The sequence below is a fragment of the Carassius gibelio genome, chromosome B19, assembly GCF_023724105.1.
Source record: "Carassius gibelio isolate Cgi1373 ecotype wild population from Czech Republic chromosome B19, carGib1.2-hapl.c, whole genome shotgun sequence".
NCBI lineage: Eukaryota > Metazoa > Chordata > Actinopteri > Cypriniformes > Cyprinidae > Carassius > Carassius gibelio.
In genome coordinates, this window is record NC_068414.1 from 22,457,821 (window position 1) to 22,482,067 (window position 24,247).

General features: G+C 37.6%; 1 pseudogene; it reads right to left on the minus strand.

The window, feature by feature from the left end:
• Positions 1-2,238: 2,238 nt before the first annotated feature.
• LOC127979618 (electrogenic aspartate/glutamate antiporter SLC25A13, mitochondrial-like) overlaps positions 2,239-24,247 on the minus strand; it is a 37,343-nt pseudogene continuing 15,334 nt past the window's right edge.

A 24,247-nucleotide genomic window follows, 5' to 3' on the forward strand; every position in this document is an offset into this window, starting at 1 on the left:
GCTTCGGACACACGCTGATGGAGCTCCGTGCCAACTGTGGGGACAGTGGAGCTGGCCACGTAAACACAGGATCAGAGTCATCACCAGCCCAGACTGAGCCTGGTGTAACACACCCAATTAGCATGTTACTAGTACTGTGCCATTTGCTCCAATGAAAGGGAATCAACTTAATCATGCAGTCACCTGTCAAGAAAAGTTCAGAAATATCTTCAGTGGATCAAATCAATACAAACAGTAGGCCTATGCCGTCAGGATTTGCTACCAAGGCTAAAGTGAGCTTAGGGTTTAGGTTGGGGTCAAGGGTAAGTAGGTGGTTTAACGTTGTATAGGAAGTCTAAACTGTGATTTACATGACCAATAAAGACTTTAGAATCAGCTGCGCAGCGAGGGCTTGTGATTAACTGGTTTAGAGAACAAATCATGAATAATCAATATTTTCTGACAATTCCTAAAATCCAGAGATTAATCGTTTACTGCATCTGAAATCACATACTCTCCGAATAGGAAGGCTTACTTCAAGAAATGTTCTATAAAGTATGAATGTGGGAAGTATGAAATTAATCAAACCATACTACATTTGTAGTAAATACAGCAAATAAATCATATTGTGAATTTGATTTCTCAGAGTCTGTGTGACTGTGTACAGCAAATGAATAAGAAACGTCTGTCTATTGATTGGTCCTCTCGGAATGCATGTAAAATAAACATACATGACCAATTTTGTCCAAATCATATTATACTTTTATGTGCTAAATGTTTTTGATTCGGAAATGAAGACAAGGCAGATTACTGAAAAGTTTTGTTTGAGCCCATTCATAAATTATATATACTGTATTATAATTAATAATTAGCAAAGCTTGTCTATCATGTCAGCAAAATAGACGTTGTAACTTCCTTTTACTTACCTGTCATTCCATAATTAACGTGAATAATGAACACATTCTTTTTTTGGGAAAGAGCTATTTTGTGTCCCACACAATAAAGTCAATAAAGTTCGGAATGAATTTAAGGTGATTAAATGACAGAATTTTCATATTTAGATGTTTTACACTTGGCTTCGTTGCTTAGCATTAAAATTAGGTTTCATATCCATGTGCTTTATCTAGTTTTGTTGTGCGAGAGTTCATTGTATTTTACATCCTGTGTCATTACCTTGATGGCAATTACTACTAAATCAATTTTTAATGTGCATTTCAAAAATGTGAATTTGTAGTAGCATACTGCTAGAAAATACTTCTTTGATGCTGGTTTGTGGTTATTTTTGTTTTCTTCAATAGATTGTGTATATTTTTGTATACTATTTGTGTATACTATGTCAACAATATTCAGGGTGACTTTGTCAGTGTTACAGTGATGCAATCAGGTATTGTGTGCTAAAAGATGTTTAGACATAATGTTTCTGAAAACCATAAGAAGTGTGTAGGTAAATAAATCAAGTATTGGCAAATAAAAGATGTTTCTAGCAATCTTACACACTATACAAACAACTCTACTGTACAGCTCTATTTAGTCTTCACATAATTTTTCGAGGGGTTGAGAAATACAGTACTGACAAATACCATGTGTAAAATCTTACTGCTGAGTCTCTGATTTCAAAATTGACCCTAAACTGCCACTCTGTGTAGATTCCCAACACATAAATGTAACACTATACAAACATAAATATGAAATATTATAATACTTTCAAATATGAGAGTCCATGTCAGTAATGAAATTAACTGCCCAATGAGTGCTACGTGCTTAAATAGTTTTATGGTTAAAGGAAAAATATTAAAAAAAGAAACTGTAAAACAGTTCCACATCTATCATTTAGACAATACAACATGGTCACTTCTAACTAGATACAATTGTACTGTTTTTAAAAACCTGCAACATGTCAATTTAATAAAGAAATAAGAAAGTGTACTGTAGTAAATGTCACTGAACTTTTTTTTTCTTTCAGGTAGATAATAAATACAAGAAAACAAACAAAAAAGAAAGGTTTGATTTACATTTAAAAATAGATTAAAGTCACACTACAACCCCACTGAAGAATCCAGGACTTTGTGGTGGATTTAAACATCATCCCATCTATGTTGTGCTTTAAAGTTGTAATTTGCACTAACAATCACATAAAACAATATTTCCAGTTCATCTGCTGAAGGTTTTATGTTCTCAACTAGAAAGAAGAGATTCATATGTGCGTTTGTTCCAGTGCGGCTGAAGTGGATGCGTTCAAACGTGTGGGGCGGCAGGCGCTCAGAATCGTGGTAAATGCAATCCAAATCTGCTCTCGGTGCCAGCAAACGTGGCCACAGCCAACCTGAAGCCACCGATGTGGTCAGGATTGGGCGCCGGGAGGCTGATCCGAGACTTGGGAGTAGGCTCTGCGCCAGCTGGTTTTCTGTGGTGAGGAGAGAGCGAGAGAGAAGATGGATGAGGAGGAGGAGCAGAGGGAAACTTAACATTCGGCTGTGTCCTGTCAAAAAGAATAAACAGCCTGTCTCGATAGTGAAAACAAGAATATTTTCCCCTCAAGTTATGGAACACAAAATAAATGAATAGACCAGAACCAGTTTCTTGCCTTCCCTTTAAAAAAAAAAAAAAAACACTTTCCATTTAGGACACAAATCCTATTTTAGGATTTCTTTGTACCATTTTAGCCTGAATGAAATCATAATCATAATCATGTAGCTCAGATCCGTTTGAAGCACCAAAACCAGACATGAACATGAAAAATTACATCTAAATTTTGAGTGTCCGCATAAGCAATAAAATAAACATGTCAATGTCTATGCGCTTATGTAGATTTATGACAAAGGAAAAAGCATGTGAATAGAGTTTCACAATGACCACATATGTAATACATCTTTTCATCCATTCCATATATGCATGTGTTATTTCCTCAGGTTCTCTTATTTTAGTACAGCTTCTGGAATACTTGATTCCAACTGCTCGATTGTGGCATGCAAATATTGTTTGTATAATGGACTAAATTTGACTGTCCCATATCTTCTCTGTCCCAGGCAAATGTTTGGGGTCAGTAAGACCAAAGAAATATTAAGGGTTTCCGCACATATATGAGGCAGCACAAGTTTTCAGCATTGATAATAATAGGAGATGTTTCTTAAACAGCAAATCATAATGTTAGAATGATTTCTGAAGGATCATGTGACACTGAAGACTGGAGTAATGATGCTGAAATTCAGCTTTGCCATCACTAAAATAACTCTTCTCTATTATAATAAGCATATTTTTAACATTACAATATTTTCTTTTTTCCTAATTGAAACATTATACTTTCATTTATAGCAGATATCAAAAGGAATATTTAACTTTTACTTTATATATCTATATCTATATATATCTCTCTCTATATCTACTGTATATCTCTAGATAGATATCCAATATATGTGTCTTTACTGTTTATTTATTATGTATATATAAAAACACACATACAGCATATATATGTACTATATATTTATATTCATATAAATTATATATATATTAATATATATGCATGTATGTGTATTTATCTTTACATAATAAATATTCACAGTCCAAACATATTATGTAACCAAAACGTTTATTTTGGATGCAATTTATCACGATTAATAGTTTGTATATATATATATATATATATATATACACACACACACACACACACACACACAAAGAATAGATGTATTCTTTAACAAAAATATTTATTATATTGACCATCAGTTAACAATCATAACAAGAGTAATTATCAGAATCAGCTGGAACTTCAATAATAATGCATCCCTGGTTATATGTTTCTTTTTCATATAATAGCTTCAGATCTGAGCTTCATGGCTGTATGATTTCATTTAAACTGATGTCATAAAATGTCCTAAAATATAGTCTGTATCCTAATGGAAAGATTTGGAAAAAGGCAAGAAACCACTTCATTTATTTTGTGTTCCACAACTTGAAAGGAAAATATTCTCGTTTTCACAATTCAGTCAGGCTGTTTATCTCCAGTACACTTTTTCGATATGACAGCACATATTTATTAAAGTGCTAACTGAGCCACATGAATCAATATATAAACAGGTATAAAAACAAATCCACACACATGTTTGTATATATACCATGTTCTTTTACTGTATATGCGCCTGTGGTTTCTGGGTTTGAGGACAGCACAATATTCCACGGGAAAATAAGGTCATTCTGTCCAGAACTGGAACAGACTCCAGTCAAAGCATTTCTCCCCACCTCAAATCACTTGGACACATGGAGCCATGTGGCTATGGAAGAGCACTTCTAGAAATGTCACCCCCAGGCTTCAGTGAGTCAGCTGACCCTTTCTAAATCATAAAGCGAGGGTGTTTTTCACTTCAGCAGGAGAGATAACGATGCCACGGCAAACAGCTTTCAGTCCAGGCGTTCAAAGCTTTCTTGTGTAGTAATTAGGCCTTCCTGCCTCAGCTGTAACAAAGTGCTTGTCGGAATGAGAGTCTTTGCTACAAAGCCAGCCCTCTCTAAACAGCTATTAATGAAATTTCAGGGCATCTGACATTTCAGTGCTCTTCACAATCACACTACGTGGCCCAGAGCTTTTTTCCTAATGGAAGAATTCTAAAGAAAGAAACTATTTCAAAGTTTTAGGAGGTGTAAGAGTCTTACTCTCCACAGAAAAGTCTATGTAGAACCACCTCTGCAGGAGCTCATAGGTCACTAGAGTCACTCCAAACTGAGGTGAGGAGCGAAACAAGCGGGCTGAGGAAGAAAAAAAAAACATTAAAAAGCAGTCTGTATAGATTCTACATTTATTAAAAAATACTTAGGAGATGGTTATGGAGTAGTGCCTAATACACATCATTTTTTACATTACTTTAAAATATAAGGTCTATTAGCATGACTAGTCTCAGGTACAGGTACGTCTATGAGACATACCTCCAGCTCCTTTCCAGAAAGCATGAGGCCCTTCCTCCCGAAGAATCTTCCAGAAACAGTCAATGAGTCCATTGTACGTGGACTGGCCTGCACGGGCAGCCACTTGTAACCGGGTCTTGATAAGATCAGCAGGGGTCACCAGGGATGCGGCAGGCATGGCTAAAGAGAAGTCACACATGTCAATAAAGAGTTTGATTTGGATTCATTAGAACATTGAAGTAATGACTTCAGGGATACAGACATCATATTTGAATATAACAGATCCATGAATACAGTTTAATTCAGTTTTCTGGCCAGGATTAAAACATTAGCGTATGTAAACTCTGCGACTCCATCTATGATTAATGCACAGCGTGCCATGAATTAATTCCGTCAAATAAATACCGAAAGCCTATTATATCAAATATTATAAATATTTCAAGCGGAAAGCACCATTTATCAAAACAGTATGCATCCTTTTTTATTTAAAGGTCCAGACAATGCTTAATAATGAGGCTGGCATAAGCCCTGTCCCACGCTGTCCGGCACAAAGGTCACTGAGGCACCAATTCAGCTCTTAATAGCCTAAATCAGCGATAGCATTTAGCCTGAGCAGTCACGCGGCCAGCACGCCGACTCCACCGTATGCTTAAGAGATTTATTTTAACATCTAAATAAAATACTTCCATCTGAATAATTACAAGCTTTTCTCTCACAAAACCTTCATTATTGAGCTCAAAGAACACACAAATATCTTTAGAAAAACATTTCACATTTTAGTCCCGTCTATATCAGTGTTACTATCATTAGCGAAATCTAAAGTGAAACACTTTCATTAAATTAAATTTAATGCTAAAAAAAAATTATTTACACCAGTTAGTGCATTAACTTGGGCAGGCTTAAAAATACCAAAATGATGAATAAAATAAATTTGAAATATATGAAATTATGTTAGCATCCACACCAGTGGACAATATTGTCTATTTTAATCAAAGTGCACACTCATCTGCCGCTTTAAATTCTCTAGTGTGTTATAGCAAGATCCAATTCTGATTGGGTGTCAATGTTTGTATCATTCATCAGCTGGAAAAAAAATCGTTCCGAAAGTCATTCCAACGATGTAGTTTCTCCATGCCTTTATCGTTATAGCTGTGGTGTGGACACTGCTATCCTGTAATATTTTTAGAGCTATATCTTTATCATTATCTTTATAGTTAATCGTTCTTGATGTGAACAAGGGTTTATAGCGAAAAAAATACTACATGAAAATTCTAAAACATACATACAGTTCCTCAAGAACAGGCACGAGAAAGGGAAGAATCCAACTGTACTGTATGCTGGTCAATGCCCCAGAAGTCTGCCTGCTTCACCAATAATGGCACACAAACTGAGCGTGTAATTAAATTTCCCGAACTGACTGTAAATCACTAATTGCCTTGAAGCTTGAATTGCTGATAAATGGTAAACTGAGTGATACATGCCATAAGAACATACCTAACCATAAAAACTTGCTTCAAACCATCTGACAGATATAAAACTTTGGGGAAGACAGGAATGCTAAGCTCTCTCTGACCATGTATGGCTTTTCAATCTCACATCATGCTCAAGTCAAGAAGCAGTAAATCTAAAAAGGCAAAAAGGATTAGAAATAAATATTAATTCTCTTTTAACGTACATTCCAAACCATACTGGCTTGGCTAAAGACATCGTCTTTTCAACAATGTTTTCTTAAAGATGAACCACAAGAGTAAAATATTAAAATCAACATCAGATCTGGATCGTATGATAAACGTGACGAGGAAAGAGAGACTTGTAAAAATATTGCAAGTCAGATCTTGGATGTGTTGGGCTGGTCATGCCAGTATCGCATCTGTTTATTGCTCCTGCAGTATGGCTACTTTGGGACTTTGAGATTTTTTTTTTATCTTTTAACACTCTCAAAGCTCAAAGCACAAACTTCCAGGCCCTATATATTAAACAGTGGAAAATATCCGACCCTTGGCAGGCGCGCTGCACTTCAAAACACAGCCTAAATCACTGAGCACTCTAATTACGGCCAACCACAATGGAGCCAGCGGTGGCAGGCGGCTACCGGAGAGTGCGTGGTGGCTTACCCGCCAGCGCCCCTGCCAGCAAGAGCCTGCCAGGTCCCACTCGCCCGTCTTCATCAGTCAGGGCCGCCTTGGTGTGTGTGTAGCAGGGGAAGTAGATGGCTAAGAAGGGGATGTCTCTCAGAAAAATGGATTTTGCACCCTGGAGACCGAGATGATTGACACGTTACGTCAAAATCCAAGACGTTAATATTAGATGAGGTATATTACAGAAACCTTTTTCATTTGAGGACCGCAGAAGCATCGCATTGTGAGGTATTCTGGGAGTTCGGTTTATGGTGTGTTAATGTCAGCCCTGTGGAATGAGCCTGTTTTGTGCTGTTTCTGACTTGTCACTTCAAATAAAAATTCGCCATGGCTTTTTTTTGTCTCGTAAGAAGGGTCGCGGAGACTATTCCTGCGCCTGTCACCGCAAACAAAGCCGTGCCTTCAGCAGGATTCTGTTTCCTCGTCTTTAGCGCGCTGGCGAGCAGCCAGGAGTGGAGAAACAGAGATTTTCCTCTCAGCAGAACGGTTTAAAGCCCAGCTGAAGTGCGCTTTAGACAGGCTTCATTAAACTCGCAAGGTTAATCTGCAGCGTGTACACAGGTAGAGCAGATAGCCGAGGTATCTCTTTCCTAAAGTGATCTTTGTGCTGTCCTGCGGGCCAGGGGAGACTGCCTGCTGCGAAAGCAGATAAAAATCACCCCTTTGTCCAAAAGACCAGGCCTAGCTCATCTGCTTTGGCAGAGCCCCGAGTGCTGGAGGTGAGGGTTGCGTTAATGTGGGAACATCTGGATTCACTGGCCTTCAGTGCACATGATAACTCGACAACAGCACACGCGCAGGTGTGTGTGTGTGTGTGTGTGTGAATGTGATATGAAGTGTGTGTCTTCGGTTTGGAGCACGGGCAGGGAGTGGTGGAGGCCCTGCAGCGGCAGAAGGGGAGAGGCGGGGTAATTAGGCTGACAAAGACAGCTCTGTGCCTGGGCCGGACCCTGAGGAGCCAGGCCGTCTGAGAGAAGCAGGCTGCAGCGCGTCTCCTGCACTCAAAGCACATTGTCCGCGCGGCTCAGGAGAGACACAGATGGAGGGGAGGCACCGGATTCAACATTCTTACACACACACAGGCTGTTGTGTACGGCAGTGAACCCCCCCGACCATGACTCTGAAATAAAGGCTCCTTTCCCACGACAGGCTGACAGGTGAGCCCTGGAGACTTACCTGCCTCGGCCAGACGACAGGAGCAGGGTTTTTAAAGTGACCAGTCATGTGATTTACTGATAAGTGGAGCACATTCTACTGTAATCTACTGAGTGATATCGAAACTGTACATGAGGTATAGAGACTTTAGAGACAATATGGAAAACAAAAGGCTGGGTTTGATACAACAGATACAATAGAAACAGCTACACTGACTGAACCGATTGAATCTTAGTTTTGTTATTGTGATTTTATACACACACACACACACACACACACACACACACACACACACACACACATGCACGTTTGTTTTTGTGAAAAGTGGGGACATCCAATAGGTGTAATGGTTTTTATACTGTACAAACTGTATATTCTATGGCCTTACACCTAACCCCTAACCCTCACAGGAAACTTTGTGCATTTTTACTTTCTCAAAAAAAAAAACTAATTCTGTATGATGGGGACATGGGTTATGTCCTCATAAGTCACCCTCTCCTTGTAATACCTGTGTCATACCCATGTCATTATACAGATGTGTGTCCTGATATGTCACAAAAACAAGAGCACACACGCACACACGCACACACACACACACATTTATATAGTGCTGACAAATGATTAATCGGGATAAATCACATCCACAGGTTTTTTGTTTACATGTGTGTGCTGTGCTGTGTATATTTATTATGTATATATAAATACACACACATGCATGTATATATTTTTAAAAATATTCTATGTTGATATATTAAACATATTTATTTATAATATATATGTTTATATTATATCTTTTGATACTTGTACAAATATATATATATATATATATATATATATATATATATATATATATATATATATACATAAATACACAGAACAAACAAATATAATATTCAAACAAAAACTTTTATTGTGTATGTGATTAATCGTTTGACAGCAGTAATACATACACACACACAAACACACACACACACACACACACACACACACACACACACACACACAAACAAACACACAAACACTATTGTTCAAGTGGTCAGGTTTGTTTTTGTTTTGTTTTTAGAAATCTATACTTTTCTTCAGCAAGGATGCATTAAATTGATCATAAGTGACAGTCAAGACATTTCCCAAAGATTTTTTTTTTTTTTCAAATGAATCCTTTGAACTTTCTGTTCATTCAAGAATCATGAAATAAAAATAAAAAAACATTGGCTTTCACAAAAATATATTAAGGAGAAAAACGTATTCAAATATTGATAATAATAATAATAAAGCACCAAATTAGAATATTTGAATGGTTTCTGAAGGTCACATGTGAGATGTCATTGTAAATTGTAATAAAATTTAAATCGTAATAATATTTCATAATATCAGTTTGAAATGCAGTCTTGGTGACATTTAGCAAAAAAATGTATAAAATTGAAGTGTCATGTCATGTTATGTTACTGACCCAAACTTTTGAATATATATATATATATATATATATATATATATATATATATATATATATATATATATATATATATATATATATATTATGCTTTGACATATTGAGCCATTGTGCTTGAGTGGATGAAGTGGGTTTGAGTCCATCCAACTTGTGTCATATACACACACACTTTTTTAAAGCATTTAGACTTAAGGTTCTCTTCTCTTTCCCATTATTCCCTGTCCTCTCTACTGTCTCTAAGCAGTGAACATTTAGTTATTATTACAGCATAAACCAACATCAAGTGTCTACATGTAATTAGCACGGCACATAACACCTATGCAGAGGTGAACACGCCTCATTCATCTCTCTCCAGCTGTCCATAAAATGTCAGAGAATGCAGCCACTGGATGAGATACGACCCAACGCCATCATGGCAGTCCCCACAACGTTGTTTACACCAAAACACTCGCTCTCCACAACCTACTGCTCTCCAAGCCTCAGGAATGCAGCTCTGCATCCCTACTCAGATGCATTCGGCAGCAACAAAAAAAAACTGGAGATCTTCTCCTGCAGCGCTGCTGAGCCTCATGGGAAAAACAGGACACAAGAGCAGCACTCAGGGAGCCGCCGGGCATTCACAGTATTGAGAGGCTGGTGCTACCTGGTCCAACTGCTACAGCAGACCGCAGGGGGTGGATTAAGGCCTGAAGGTGTGTGTGGGTGGGTATGTACAGTATGAGACTTGCTGAAGAATGTGGAGCAGGACTGATATAAGAAGGAGCGCAGGGAGTCAATCCACAGGTGGGAGGCGCTAGAGAGCTGAGGATGCTCTTCTAGGTCTTTAGTGTGGTACAAGGTGGGTCAGACTGTATTTTGAAGGGATTCTGGAGGAGATGTTAAATATATAAACACTTACAGTACATACAAATACACAAACAATTTAATAAATGTAATAAAAAGGCTTAGTTCTGCATAATTTTAGGATAGGTGGTATGCACATAGACATTAAGATTAAGCATGCACTTTTTGTTGGCATTTATTGCTCATGACCCCTTACATAATATCTATAGAAAAAAACATGAAAATAAACATAAACATCTATATAAATATCCATTTATTTTATTAATTATGCTCATCACAACTACATTTATTTGATCAAAAAATACAGTAAACATTTTAATATTGTGTCATTTATTTATTTTTTTAAGTATTTTTCTATTTCAATATATTTTCAAATCAGCTGATTTTTTGACTGCCATCCAGACGTTAGTGTCAGACGAGCCTCGAGAAATCATTTGAATATGATCATTTGGTACTCAAGAAACATCTCCTATTATTATCGATGTTAAAAACAGTGGTGCTGCTTAATCTTTTTGTGGAAAATATGTAATTTCCTTCAGGATTCTTTGATGAATAGAACGTTTAAAAGAACAGCATTTATTTGAAATAGCGTCACATTACATATGTCTTCACTGCCAGACTTTCGATCAATTTGATGCATCCTTGCTGAACAGTTTTATATGGGGTAGGATTTCTTGATACTCTTATATTGTTTTATTGCATAGGAAAAAGTATATAGCAGTGAAGTACATACCTGTACTTTAAGCACCTAATTATGTGAATTAGGTTTCAGGTTGTTTTGTGTGAATGTGACATACCTTGTACAGACAAAAGTAGCCCAGGTCACGGATGACAGAGAGAGCGCTGACGCGTGGCCCTGTGGTGATTTCTCCTGCCACCTGAAGTCGGATCTTCATGATCTCTAGAGGGTTTGTGAAGATCACCTGAGATCCCCCGGCCTGGAGAGAAACAACACAAACATACAGGTTTTCACAGAGCTTCATGAACAATCATGTTTGTGAATGAGAAGGGTTAAGAAAATGTTTTCTGAACGTAAGTGCGGATCATCTGAGAACAGTTTGGTACAGTTGTAAATACGTTCTGATGAACACAAAGTGAAAAAACAAAAATAACAAGAGGGAAGTAACATGATATTCATGTCATAAGAGGACAATGCTTTAAACCAGGACCTATGATTGTGCTATTGTCACTCTTTGTAGGAGGAGGAGGAGGTTTTACCTGCCAAAGACAGACGGTTCCTGAAACATCACACAGAACGCAGGCCCCTGGGGGCCTCTCAAAAAAACAACCTCATGTCTCCAACCTTGTACTTGTGAGGCAGATAAAAAGCATCTGCAGGTTGGAACAGCTTCCTCCGAGCTCTTTGAAACGGTTCGGCTTTGACGTGACGGCATGTGAGGCTGCAACAGAAGCATTTAAACATGTCTCGCCAAAGAGGCTGGCCGCTTGCCGCCTCCGTGCCCTATCTTTCCTGTTGCTCCTAGTTACTGAGGCTGCACGCAGAAAAACAGAGCGCTGTAATTAGATGGAAATCAGTTTCCATGGATTTCTTCTCCTTCCCTCAGCCCTCCTTCTGAATACAGAAGAGCCTTACTGTTTGTTTGTTGTTGATTTTATTCCTCTATTCTTTCAGAGATATTCGGCCTTACGGGAATCTGGGAAATTGGTCTCGAATCTCACAAGTGTGCGCATTTAAAAATCCCATTGAGTACGAGGCAGCATATTTAAAAATAAAGATCATTATCATCTCATTGAAGGTGCACTTTAAATAGGATGGACCACAATGACCCGCACTTTCCTTCCAGAGGAAATTACAGCTCAGACATGCGGGAAGGGGTTCCTACCTTTCAGAACTCTCAGCTCCGACTTAACAGTTGGCACACTTCATGAATATGGTTCATTTTGGTAATTTGGACCAATTAAAAAACATTTTTTAAGTATTAGAGGCACAAACCCATGGGTTTAGAAATGTTAGATAAACTATTAACTATAATAATCTATCAAATAAACCTCCTGTATTGAATCTAACAATTAAACTTTTTCATTTTCACCATAGTGAGAAAAGGTTTGAATTTCATATACTAAAAACTTAATGATAGCTGACTTACACACAACCCTGTGACAGAAACAAATTAAAACCAATTAAAAAAAATGATATAACATTCATTTAATTTGTGACACCCAAATGGTAAAATTATTTGGATCTTTTCTACAGCAAGATTATTGATAAATAATCACATCTCATATTCTCAACTTTTACACAAACTGTAGTGTTTATTGCATAAAGCTCACTCTTAAACCAGTTTTTTGATTAATTATGGAAAAAAAAAAAGTTGTCATAAGCAAAAGTTGTGTATTTAATTTTTGTTTAATTCATGTTTATTGCTAGAAAAAAGGCCAAATCCCACAAGTCACAAATCAACATTTTCGGAAGGTTAAGCACTTCCTTTCACTGAACAATTTTATTTATTTATTTAAGTAGTTACGAGTTTCTCATCCTATTGCGTAGCCTATTCATGGAAAATGCCACTTATTTATGTGGAAAGTAATCTTTTATGGTTAATTATGGCATCAGGGCCGAAAGCAATCTTTTTCCCCCCTTGTTTTGGCAAGGAACAATGCACTAAGGAGCGGGCCAGGCTATTAGCCGCATTAATTGGGTACTAATTGGATATTTTAAAAGTTACACAAAGAGAACAAGCAAAAAGCAAGCAATAACATCGGTTAGAGGGAGACAACAGATCAATCATCTCAGAGCGGGACGCACGTGCTGCAACGTGACTGCAAGAAATGCGATTTGAGAGCAGAGTGAGCCAGCGTCGGCTTGATAATTCGGTGGTAATTACAAGGCAAGGTAATCCCCAGAGGCACCGAGAGCGTGATTGTGTGTGTGTGTGTGTGTGTTTGAGGGGGGGAAGATACCTAATACACTCTTTACTGGAGAGATGAGCGCAACTGAAGACCGAGCACGTTAGCATCACACACACAAAATACTACAGTCTTCTAAAAACAATAGCTCACCGCCAGACACAAACATTAGACTCCCTTCATTAATACTCGTCCACATTCCTCACACTTAAATGGGATTACACAAGCGTTTTCATGTAGAAATGAGACCACGGTGATAAAAAAAAGTTTCGCAACAGACTAACAAACCTTTACGAATGCTGAGAAACAGCGGACAGGCTAAATTACACAACTCCCACAGCAAATGAACAAAGCGTCACTGTATGCACGCCACGGTTTTTCCCCGCTCTCTACAGCACTTTAGGTTGGCTACACGAGTATTTTGAGTAACCCAGCCCTAAAATGAAGGCCGGCACACAACCAGATAAGAATCCAGCCAACTCCTCGTGCTGTTCTTACCAAATGATCAACTCTTGCCAACAGTCAAGGGCCTAATTCAGAATCTGCAATGTGAGAGGAGATGAGCTTGAAACGTAAAGAAAAAAAAAACGTGAAATTTGAATCACCGCACTTCCATGACCCTCAACATCTCTTGCTTTCCCCCCTCTCGTTTTCTGTGATTTTTACTCTCCTCCCTCAGACAGGAACATTCACGGTGTGCAAATCAGCAGTCTAGTCTTTTCCCTCACAAACCAAATAAATAGATTTGATTTGCCGCGGCTGCAGTGTCAATAAACGCGGCTTTGAGCGCGCGGCGCGTGTACAGGCGTGAGAAAGGGAGCGGATCCTGCCAGGCCAAACATCGGGGATTCGGGCCGGGATGAAAGGAGCTGTCAGAGAAATCAGAAGAGGAAAAACACATCTCTGTGGCACAAGCTCCCTTTCTGAGCTGACTTCATCTGCAACCAACCTGATGTTTCCGTAGCCATCTCTTTTCATATCTCAGAGCCGAGATCTTGTGGGCTAAATGCACTCTTGTCGGTATAATCGACACTCACACTCATCTAAGAGTCTGTGACACTTTTAAATGGAAACCCACATGTGCAGAAATGTTTTAGTGATCACTGTCATATGAAAGAGGGTCTTTCAGTGACCTGGGTCAGGGCAGATTTGAAGAAGCAGGGTCTGGTTTTGACAGGTCTCGGGTATGACACAAACAGGAAGGCTACTGCTTTCTGAAATCCGAACTGAAGGTATTCGCTTTCACACAGTTCAGACAAGAATGAACTGAAGCTTATGTAATCGATGTATTAATAATGTCAGTTTCACCTGTACGCTTCTAATGAAAAGGGTAAGTGATTCCCTGTTAATGCTTGTGAGGGGCAGCAGCAGACTATGATTTAGAGGTGAGATGACAGAGGAGAAGTATTTTATACATGTTTTCAAACCCTGATGGGGCTGAAGTGTCTTTTCAATCACCTCACAAAAGGAGAGAAGTGTTCCCTCAGGCCAAGGCTTAGACCTCAAAGCCCACTGACATTCAAAACTAAACTCCTTATTGTCAGTGTATTACAGTGTGATGTATGGATTATATGTTTGCGTATCAAAGAATAAAGCTACTCACACATCCGCCAGCCAAGATTTCAGCAGGTATATGAACGCTGCCATCTTTTTGCATAGTCTTTCCTCTCACGAAGTCATTCATCTGTGAAAAAAAAACAAAAACAATGTAGCATCAGATATCTACAGTTTCTTGGAGGAAGAGAACTTCATGGCAGATATTTTTTATATTTAGCACCTACAGAAATCTGCAAAAAGTTCTGCATTTTTTTTTTTCAGAATTCAAATGCCTCTTGCATGTTGTACTGGGATTGTTTTAGCACCCAATTCACTTAAGAAAATGTACAAAAGTTACGTAATTTAAATGGGCACATCTATAGAAGTCTGCACTATACAGTACAGTAGTGCCCATTTAAACTGGATTGCAGGTTGTCAGTGAATTGTGCATTCCCAAGATTTTCTTATGGTAGCCTATTTGTGGCTCAGAATAAATAAAAAAAAAAAAAAACTGTGAGACAGTCGCAATTACAAAGAATTTGTCATTACTGTGATATACTGAAATCACAATCATAATAAATAAAATCACAGCTAGGAGATATAAATTTACAATTTTGAGTTATAAAGTTGCAATTTTGAAATATAAAGTCCCAACTGTAAGAAAATCACAACTGTGAAAAAATTATGTTGCAATTCTGAAATACAAAATCATATCATTATCAAGTCAGGATTCTGAGCTATATACTGTAGTTGACATTTGTAGAGCTAAAATTGAAATTTTGGAATATAAAGTGGCAATTGTATCACAACTCTGAGATATGAGGTAAGACTTTTGAGATATAAAATCTGATATATAAAAGTTGAAATTTTGACATATTGTGGCAACTGTGAGATTAAGTCACGATTGTGAAAAACAAAGTTGCAATTTTTATATGAAGTTGCCATTTTGAGATATAAAGTAAGATATATATATAAGATTATATATATATATAAGTTGCAATTTTAAGACAAAGTGAGACATTTTGACATATACTTAAAATTTTGGATAAAAAGCTGCAATTACGAGATATAAGTTCACAGGGGTAAAATATTAAGTCAGAATTCCAAGAAGAAGAAAAAATACATTTGTGATATAAAAACTGCAAATATGACACAAAGAAGCCACTGTTAGATACATATTCATGATTGTAAGATTAAAAGTCACAATTGTGACAAATAAAGTATAAGTGAGCCTGCTGATGCCCAAGTCAAGAATGCAAGAATGCACAGTGCTTTGACAGGGGATCAAACAGAAAACAGATTCCCTTCTTTTTCAATGGGCTGAGGCGAGGCACTGGCGGGTGGGAGAAACGGAGGGGTGTATTACTGAAGAGTTAAGGGCTTGGGTTTTAAGAGGCCACGCTGATGTGGTGAAGGCAGAGCACTTACTGTAAGCTTTATGGCTTTTTCTCGGGAGCCACGCCCAGAAGCTGCGGTACGAGGCCTATAATTAGAAAACAAGTTGATTAAAAAAGACAGGGGTAAGGAAAGCACGATTTTCCTCAATATAAAAGCTGCAGTGCTGTCTCCAATTCCCTATCATCCACACACTAATGAACACTATTGATGTGGAGTGTTTCAATATTGGAAACTTAACGGTACTACAAACTCTTTTACCCTTTAAAAACAGCCTTAACCAAAGTTTACACAGCCCTCAATTACAACGCAGATTTTTGGCTTAGACAAAAATAAACGAAATAATCTGATTTGAAATTGATGACCCGCCCCCGGCTGTAACAAACAAGCGCAGTAATGTGGGCATAGTATACGAGTGTAAATAGGCCACACAGATAGATGAATACAAACATTTCCTGCATGCATTGCCTACGGAGTGCATTCGTGTGTCTATACACAGGCAGATGAATTAGGAAAAAATATTTTTCAAACGTAATCATCCGTTGCAATTCCTGTAAACAATTATTGTTCTTGCATGCTGCTGATTGTTTAGTGTTTGCCAGGATAATGACATCATCGGCTGTTGTCTTTACCAATTTCTAAGCATCTCATTTGTCAGTAAACAATCAGTGTGACTTTGCCTGAGCAAATTTGTGCCTCAAATAATAGTTAATATGCCCTGCATTAAGGGATCTGACAAGAAAAGATGAAAAAATATGCTAAAGATCGTTTAGAATAAAAATAAAATGAAATTAAATATAAAATTAAATATATTTTTTTCTTTTTACCTGCAATAATAGTTTAACCTAATTATCAAGCATTACTCTTTTTTTTTTTTTTTTTTTAGTTGCATTGAAAATTATGTGGCTCAATAATCTGCCATTTCACATCAAGATGGCAATTGTGTACTAAATGTACAGTAAACTTTGTGTTGGTCTTTAAGGTATTTTTTATGCATTCTAAAAAGCCTGGACTGCCCCCTTTCTTTGTTTAAAAACTATTTTTATGTAAAACAAAAGCACTTTAAATCTAGCGCGCTCTGTCATAAAGCACTGATACGCTCGGTTAAAACGAGAACTGATTTTTCATCCCATCCCCTGTTATAATTCTGCAGGGGTGATGAAGATCTCAGCCTCTCTTTTGTCAGCTTTATGATTGACAAATACCAGTAGTTAGTGTTCTCAATGGAGGTCACATGGCAATTGTGCCTTGCAATCACAATTTGAATCTGTGACCTCACAGAATGCTTTAAAAACTCATGTTCCAGCTCTAAAAGCAGAGCAGATACTCATTATCTGAGCGCCATTGACCGCGTAGAGCATTCATGTTCTTCATTGTTAAGTTCCTGTGCTGGTATGTGCCCTTTCATGCTCTGCACATTGTCCCCTCAAGCAGCAAAGGTAGACTTAATCTCTTCAAAGCAGGTAAGGTCAGAGGGAAGATGACCTGCCCCTGGCTTTCATGAAAACGCTTTTTGTTGGTGCGTCACCGATGGCCTGGCTGCACGAAGCCACTGACCTCTGTAGAGGCCGAAGAAGCCCTCGTAGCATACGACCTTCTTGAAACAGTCATAGCTGTTCTTGTGCATCTCCAGTGAAGTCATCTCATCTGAATCAGGAGAGAAATGTGCACAGATCAAGCTCTGCATGTGAAAACAGTCTAAAACCGTTCTAAACAAACATGTGTTATTATGAATTACAGATTGGTATTTTGGCCAGAGGCAATGGTTTAAAGTTAAAATGGTCAATTTGTTTCTTAAAGACATTGATTAAATACTTGTGGATTATTGGGATGTTTTTATAAGCTGTTTAGACTCTCATTCTGATGGCACCCATTCACTGCAGAGGATCCATCGGTGATGTAATGATACATTTCTCCAAATCTCTTCTGATGAAGAAACAAACTCATCTACATCTTGGATACCCTGAGAGTGAGTACATTTTCAGCAAATTTTTGTTTTTAGGTAAACTATTCAACTATTCAGAGATGTGCAGGCTAATGAAGGGGGTACACATTGATGAAGGGCACATCAAACAACAACAAAAAAAGAATGAACGGAAAGAAAGTCAGGATATTTTGGAAGAAAACATCAGTCAATTCTTATCTTAACTTTGGGGTGGACACAAAGGGGATACAACACCGACAGGCTTAATTAAAGAGTGAGTCGCCCTGCACTACCTCCTTATTACCTTGTCTCCTCTGAGAGAGCCAGACTGGAGCCAAACACAGGGCCAAGCACCACCTCCTTACATACACACAGTCCAACACACACACACCTCTGATCACTGACAGGTACAAAAGAATCCACCCAGGAGGTTCCCGTGGTGCATAACCTCATTAAACTGGAGAAATAGCCCCCTAAGAAGGCAATAGGGCAGGCTTTGTTTTTCTTTTTGTCCAGTCCTGCTGTCTCTCATGTGGAGGAGGGGCTGCTGCTGGTGTAGGCTCAGGTGAAGGAGTGGTGCACAATGATCTGTGACTGACTCACCTCCAGCCACAGAGCCCAGGGTGAACCTGTACGCCAACTCAGAGACCTGAAGCAGAACGGAGTGAGACACATCACCACCAGACTGCTGTGGACAGAGAAAACACAAAGAACTGCCACCATTATGCTTTTTAAAAATGTCGAGTTATCAGTCATATAAATGGTACTTAGATTATGAATGAAAAGTTGCAAAGCTGTTATCAAAAGCAAAGAAAATACAAAGACAAGAGGATTCAGAACTGCTGCCATTATGCTTTTCACAATTTTCTAGTTATCAATCATATAAATGGTATTTAGATTATGAATAAAAAGTTTTAAAGCTGTTATCAAACGCAAATAATGGCTTTTTTCTCAAAATACTAGACTAGACTAGACTAGAATAGAATAGAATAGAAACCCTTACAATATATTTCTTAAAATATATTGTGATATATTGTAATATATTATTTTCCCTTTTTATGTTCTAATATTTTATATATTTGAATACATTTAATAATATATTGATGATACATGTATTATATAATATATTGCAAAATATACAAATGATTGCCGCTTTCAATATATTGCAATATATTGGGAAAAAATAAATAGATATAAGAATATGCCTAATATATTACATGATATTTTCCAATATACTGAAATATATTTTTGTTTCATAAGGGAAGACAGAACATTTTAATATGATATATTATAATATAATTGCACAAACTTCTGACTAAATGCTGACATAATTTCATTCTGCTTTCTGTTAGTTTAATTACTGAGAAAAAGAAACATTAGGATTTTACAGCATAATAAAATACTTAATTTAGTTTGATCCAGTATCCCCAGATAATGAGAAATGCTGCTTTTATCATAGTGTTCGTCGAGAGAAGCAGAAACCACAATCAAGTGGGTTCAATCAGTGCTCTAGCCACGGCTGTACCCCCACAGTTAGAGAGAGGCCAGCCAGAACCATCCAAGCGTTCCCCGCCAGAGATACAGTTGCCCTGCCTACCCGAGACCACCTGTCAGGAACCTCAAGGTAACTGCGCCCCCCTGCCAGACTCACTGAGGGGTTAAGGGTGTGGGATGAACTGTGTTGGGGGGAGTGGTGAGGGAGAGCTGGCCAGCAGCCCATAAGGCCAGACCACAGCCCAAAGCAGCTCATTGTGGTGGGACTGGCGTCTCTGTCCCAGGCCCCCGCTTCGTATGGCCCTGCACGGAGGAATAACTCAGCCCTCAATGTGTTTGGAAGCAGAACTTCTGATAAAATAAAGAAGGAATATCTAGGCACAGACACACTCTCTTTCTTTTCCCTGTAGAGTCTTCAGGCCTTTCTGTCTGTTTTCATTTCCCCTCATCTCCCCATCAGACGTTGATAAGTTTCCCCCGACTGCTGGGCTTGCGTTTCATTTACAGCTTTTTATACGTGTGATGTGTGTGCTGATGACAGATTCAGATATTCTCTACTTTCACTGCTCTGGTCAAAGCGAAGACGAGAGCTCAGCAGTAGCTGACGGAAAAATCCAGAGGGGCTGGAAATGATGCGTCCATCAGAAGCACTTACTTATAAACACAAGTTCTCAAAACATATCTTTAACTTTAACAACCGAGACATTAAAAAACGAGTGAACCAATAACATCAATATAGGAGTTAAAATATTGCATTTAGATGTGATTTGGCGAGTTATCTAAGGATATAGAAGTCACATTTCTGCGATGACCAAACAAAGAAAAAAATAGAATAATGCACTACGGGTGTGTCCAAATCCGCTCGCTATTTCAGTTACAAGTGTGCTAACCAGAGAGTCAAAATCGTTCAATCACTGTCAAAGTAATTCATGTACAGGAAACATTCCCAGAACTGGTGATAAATTCCACTACATTCATTTATCAGAAATTCTGTCATGTCTGACTCTGACCAAGTTTCTGATAAATTTTTCTCAGAAAATCAGTACTGTAAATTCATGAAGAAAATGCCTAAAGAGATTTTATTTGTAACTATCTTCTGCTCATCTCCTTTATGTTAGTTATTTATTCATTTATACACTACTCTTCAAAAAGGTATGCTGTCAGTTCAGTAAGGTTTTTTTTTTTTTTTGGTGAAATAAATACTTTTATTCAGCAAGGGTGCATTAAATTGATCTAAAGTGACAGTAATACATTTATAACTTTACAAAAGATTTGTATTTCAAATGAATGCTGTTCTTTTGAACTCTCTTTTCATCCTAAAAAACCTGAAGAAAGCGTAGCAGTTTCCACAAAAATCTTAAACAGCACAACTGTTTTGAACTTTGACAATAAGAAGAAATGTTTCTAGAGCAGAAAATCAGCATTTTAGAATGATTTCTGAAGGATCATTTGACATTACTGGAGTAATGATGATGATGAAAATGTTGGCTTTTCCATCACATGAATAAATGATAAAATTGAATTAATTACAAAATAAATGCACTAATTAATTTTAAATTATATTAAAACAAGAAAATATTTTAAATTGTACTTTTTTAATTTATTTTTGAACTGCCTGTCTTGGTAGAAACCATACTGACATTAAACTTTGGAGTATATGTTCACAATATACATTTATATTGCATGTGTTTAGTGGCTTTATTACATTTTGGATATGTCTGAATGTCATGATGCATGTGTTATCTGTCTGTCTTAAAAAATGCAGGAAAAGGAAAAGTGCATATTTTAATATGGCACTGTACCATAGCGTATCATAGTATCATAATGTCCCAAACATAAGTGGACCAAGGCCCAGTTTATACCAATGACTATAATCTTTAATAATTATAAGTTTATACTCTCAGTTTCTGAGGGGTGAGGAGTTTCTGTGAATCTCAGCAAGGTTGTAAGGAAGAGCTCCCTCCTCCAGAAGTGCAATCTTCTCAATGTCAACTAAACCAACACGTCTGTAAAAAACCCAAAACATGGGCAGGCATAAATAAACTGTCAAACTTTTTTTCTGCCTTTTCAGAACACAACATCTCAAAGATGTTTAAGGAAACATGGTATAGTGAACCCTCGCAAGTAAAAACCTCCAACATCTTGACTCAAAGTGAGGTAGGTAATTGCAGTATCACGTTGCAAAGAAATAATAATGTCCAAAAAGCAACTCCTGATCACCATTTGAGACCTACCCAGTAGTGTCATGAGTCAGTTCATAGGTCGTGGCATCTGACTCTTCAAAAATGTTCATGTGATATCTTTGGTTTTGGAAAGAGGGGTTTAACTCACCATGATTACACCGCTCTATGGCTCAGAGCAGATATTTTGGAAATATACTTCCATACTCATTACTGTTCTGGTAAGAACTTTGCAGCAGTTCCAGTAGTGTGGAAACATGTGTGCTGCTACATGCTGCAGGAAAGTTAGAACAAGCTGGACCGTGTTCAAAACCTCCCGCTGTACAATAATAGGAAGAGTCATGTATCATCGACTATGCAATTGCCAGAACAAGACTCAGAATAGAGAGACCAGAAAACTTTTCATATATAATTACAGAAGAGTCAAACAATGCTGTTTTTAGATGGCGAGAGTGGCTAGAGGGCTCTGAAACACAGGCTGAGCTGAAGTATGTTATGGCTGAGCCTCGAACCCTCCTCTTGATGGGGAGAGGCTCTCAGATGATGATTCAGCAGGGCCCTCACTCTCTCGGCTCAGCTGGGACAGGATGTCCACTTCCATAGGGGTCACCTCACCTGGCCAAAGTGATGAACTCCTCTGCAAAACAGGGAAAATACAGAATCATTTCATTAATGTTAAACATTCATTTATAGTAATCAACAAGCTTGTTTTACAAAAATACACAGTGGCCAGTTTTTTTTTTTTTTTTTTTTTTTTTCATTTATGCTTACTAAAATAAGTTTTACATTTGAATATATTTTAAAGTGTAATTTGTTCCTATGATGGCAAAGCTCAGTGTCACATGATCCTTTAGAAATCATTCTAACATGCTGATTTGTTGCTGATCAAAAACATCTCTTATTATTATCAATTTTGAAAAAAGTTGTACAGATTAATTTTTTTCAAGGAAACTGCTAAACATTTTGGCAGGATTCTCTAGAGAATAGAAATTTACAAAGAACAGTGCTCATTTGAAATAGAGTTTTTTTATAGCAATGTAAAATGCTTTACTGTTAACTTTTAATCAATTTAATGCATTTTATTGAATAAAACTATTAATTTCTTTAAAAATATATACAAACTTTTTAACTAGTGAATTTCGTTTAAAGGAATAGTTCACCCCAAAAAGGAACATTTTGTCATCATTTACACACCATTATGTTGTTCTAAACCTATACAAGTTTATTTTTTATATGTTGAAAACAAAAGATTATATTTTGAAGAACCAAACAGGTGTTGGTCCCTCATTGACTTCCACAGTTATGTAAAGAAATACTGAGGAAGTCAATGGGGACAATCAACTGTTTGATTACCAGTATTCTTCAAAATATCTTCTTTTATGTTCAACAGAAGACAGAAACTCTTACTGGTTTGGAATGACATGAGGGTGAGTAAATTATGGCAAAATGTTCATTTTGGGATAAATTTTTCCTTAAAGCAATACTTTGAAAAATATGACAATATAACTAAATAAAATATTAAAGCAAATGGCATCTGCAAACAAATGATGCAAAACCTGTTCTCAGAACTTTCATCATTGTTTTTATCCAGCTGCTAGCAAGGTCATTTTCAATTGATGCACTGAATATATTTTAGTCAGCGGGTGAATTACGTTTGAAAGTGAGCATTGCTGTGTCTCAGTCACTCAGAAGGGCAGAGCACTTGAAGTAAACACTCTGAAGTACGGTCGGACAGTACGGTCACATACAGCCTATATATTATAGAAAAAAATGCTACAAATAGTTTCTACAAGTAATCCTTAGGTGCACAATAACAGTTGAGGTAAGATCTCAAATTACCTCAAAATGCATGAATGCCGCTCAGAATCACATGATCATAAACAGTAAAATTACTTCCTCAGTGGCCTTCACTAACAGCCTTGTAGAAGAGTTCTTAATGGAGGAATCCAGTTACATTCTTTCATTTAAAATGACCCTATATGTACAACACCCTGCGCCATCTTATATTAAAATAAAAATCACTTGATTTGAAGTCTTATTCATAGAGTATTACGAGCCAAATACATTTCAGTGTCACTGAGTAATCCCTACCGGATCACGTAGTAAATAATTAATTCAAATATTTAGTAAATTCTACCAGTTGGTTGTGTAGGTTAAGTGCAGAGTGGTAATGAGCAGAAGGAACACAGGCCGGTTAACAGTGGGATTCCCTCTGCACTGGTATAGAGTGACTAGCCTGAAAAAGGCAGCAAGTGTTCTTACACAGAGGCCTATTGAATGAAGGCCAGCTCAGCTTACCCCGGCCTTAAACACGCTGTGAAGTGTGAAGAACGCTCCAATCAAAGATCACGCAGGGCATCCGTCTCTTCAGCTCCCTCCAAAAACAAAC